General features: G+C 35.7%; 1 pseudogene; it reads left to right on the plus strand.

The window, feature by feature from the left end:
* The first annotated feature begins 1,626 nt into the window (after nt 1-1,626).
* On the plus strand, nt 1,627-2,531 carry LOC116587751 (annotated as a pseudogene).
* Nucleotides 2,532-3,322: the final 791 nt, after the last annotated feature.

Consider the following 3,322-nt stretch of genomic DNA (forward strand, 5'->3'; position numbering starts at 1 on the left):
CAGACTCTTACGTTCCCATTCCCTATCTCTCTTCTTTGTTGGTAGCTACTCTGTCCCATGGCACCAGCCCAAATACAGTTATTCCCCCCTTTTTTTTTTTTTTTCCCAAGGACTGATTCATGGCTTTGTTTTTAATCTTTCATGTTTTCTCCCTTACCAGTTTCACCCAGGCTCATGACTTCAAGTAACACCTGGATGTTGATCATTTCCACATATCTGTTTATAACTCTTATTTATCTTTCAAACTCAGCCCCACATCTTCAACTATAGTTGAACCTACATTTTTTTTACTGAACTTAATATATTTCCTCCCTCATGGGACATCATTCCCCCTGATACCTTAGGCTGAAAACATTTTCACAGTGCTAGCACTTCCCTTTTTTTGATTGCCAACATGTAGTCAATATTCATTCAGCCTTCATAACAGCTATAACGTTCTTTACTTCTTAAATCTCACCACCACTAACTTACTTTAGGCCTTTATGACTTTTTATCTGCAGCACTGGTAGAGTCTCTGAATTTCCCTCCACTTTTCCTTCCTTCACATTCTGTTTTATACATGGTGCCAGAACCTTCAATAACATTTCTGGAAAGACCACGATTAAGTCCCTATTACAAAATGAAGTCTAAACTACTTATTCTGACATGTTAGACTTTCCAATAATGGATCTGGACTTAGATGTCACATTGCTTACCAACCTCATGAAAACTCTCCAGCCTTCTTGATTCAGTTTCTGCTTTTGAATGGACTCAATAATTTAAGGCTCAATACCATTATCTAAAACAGCAAAAAATTAACTATTTGACCTCTGATTAATGATCAAATTTTTTATCTGTTCAAGAAAAAAAAATATTTGCAACACTTGTTAAAGAGTAACAGGAGCTATCACAATAGGTATAGGAACAACTGCAATGGAATTTTGAAGTACAGAAGAGAGACTGCTCAATTCTAAATACAACAAGAAAAAGTAAGACTCTATAGCCAAGGAGCAGGGTGGCCAACAAGTGTTGGCAAGGATGTGGAGAAAAAGGAACCCTCATGCACTGTTGATGGGCATGCAAACTGGTAGCCATTATGGAAGACAGTATGGAGGTTCCTCAAAAAATTAAAAATAGAAATAGCTTATGATATTTCAGTAATCACTATTGGGTATTCACACAAAGAATACAAAAACACTAATTCATAAGGATATATGCACCCTGATTTTACTGCAGCATTACTTACAATAATTTAATTATGGAAACAGCCCAAGTATCCATTAATGGATAAATGGATAAAGAAGCTGTGATACACACACACACACACACACACACAGCAATATTATTCAGCCATAAAAAAACAATGAAATCTTGCCATTTGCAACAACATAGATGGAGCTAGATAGTATAATGCAAAGCAAAATAAGTCAGACAGAAAAAGACATGTGATTTCACTCATATGTGGAATTTAAGAAACAAAACAAACAAAAGAAAAAAAAGAGAGAGAGAGACAAACCAAAAAACAAACTCTTAACTATAGAGAACAAACTGTTGGTTACCAAAGGGGAGCTAGGCAGGGAAATGGGTGAAATAAGTGAAGGGGATTAAGAGTACAGGTTTTTTTAGTTCTCTTTCCTGTCTTGTAAGATGGTGGGTGAAAAACCTGAGAAGCTAGAAAATAATAAGAAGAATCCTGAAGCCAAGAAGGCCGATGCTGGTGGCAAGGTTAAGAAGGATAACCTCAAGGCCAAAATGCCAAAGAAGGGAAGCCCCACTGTAGCTGAAACCTGTCCTAATCAGAATTGGCAAATATCCTTGTTGGTTATGACTAGCTATGTATTCAGGAAAGATCATGTACAAGAGAAAGTATTCAACAGTTAAATCCAGGGTTGAAAAGAAAAAGAAGGAAAAGTTTCTTGCTACTGTCACAAAACCACTTGGTGGTGACAACAATGGTGGTATCTGAGTGTTTAAACTTTGCAAAATGCCTAGATATTATCTTCTGAAGATGTGCCTCAAAAGCTGTTGAGCCACAGCAAAAAAACTTTCAGTCAACACGTGAGAAAATTTTGAGCTAGCATTACCCCTGAGACCATTTTGATCATCCTCACTGGGTGCCACAGAGACAAGAAGGTGGTTTTCCTGAAGCAACTGAACAGAGGCTTGCTACTTGTGATAGGACTTCTGGCCCTCAATCAAGTTCCTCTGCATAGAACACACTAGAAACTTGTCATTGCCACTTCCACCAAAAATTGATATCAACAGTGAGAAAATCCCCAAACATCTCAAGAAGGAGAAGCTGTACAAACCCAGACACCAGGAAGGTGAAATCTTTGAAACGGTCAAGGAGAAATATGAGATTATGGAGTAGCACAAGGTTGATCAGAAAGCTGTGGACTTGCAAATTCTGTCAAAAAATCAAAGCTGTTCCTCAGCTTCAGGGTTACGTCCTCTCTGTTTTCTCTCAGAAATGGAGTTTGCCCTCACAAATTGGTGTTCTAAATTTCTTACGAAGAATCTAATTAAATAACTGAGCCATTAAAAAAAAAAAAGTACAGCTATCCTGATGAATACTAATATGTGGAATTGCTGAATTACTATATTGTATACCTGAATCTAATATAACACTGTAAATTAACTATACTACGATTAAAATTTAAAAAAAAAAAAAAGGAAAGAAACGATAAGGTCCTGTGTAGAAGCGTTCAAAGGAACCTGTGTAGAGTTTAGTTAAGGAATTTTTGTCAATCTCAGCTGAGTTCAAATACTAGTAACCTAAACAAATGATCCCCAATTCTCATTTTCCTGAAGAACAAGAAATGGCTTTCAATGAAAGATCTTCCACCAACACATTTAATTATCCTTTACCTGCAAGAGAACTGGCTTTTCATCATCCAGTCAAAAGCAAAGTTTTGCTCCATATCTTTGTCTAGTTAGAAGGGTAATAATTCAACCACATAACCAATTTGAAATGCATCCTTTTCTTAGTTTTGTAATGAAAACAAAATTTTAATATGTAGGAATGTGCCATTAGACATATTTTTGTCCTCACAAAAGACAATTACCTACTAAAAGATACTGTTTATTTGATCAATAATAATACTTTATGAGTTAATCTATGAATTTAAAGGTAAAGTCATTGATAATTAAAAGTCATCAATAATTTTCCAGGGCTAGAAATCACAAAATTATGTAAATTATAGTTGTACAGAATATTGGCTAATTCCATCCATGTCAGTATCAGATACCATACTAAAATTAAACATATTTTAAGTAGTGTGAAACTCCAGCAAATCAGACAAGAAAACATACCATGCAAACCAAAGTATATTCCTTTTCTGCC

Source organism: Mustela erminea, chromosome 4 (genome assembly GCF_009829155.1).
Source record: "Mustela erminea isolate mMusErm1 chromosome 4, mMusErm1.Pri, whole genome shotgun sequence".
NCBI classification, from domain to species: domain Eukaryota; kingdom Metazoa; phylum Chordata; class Mammalia; order Carnivora; family Mustelidae; genus Mustela; species Mustela erminea.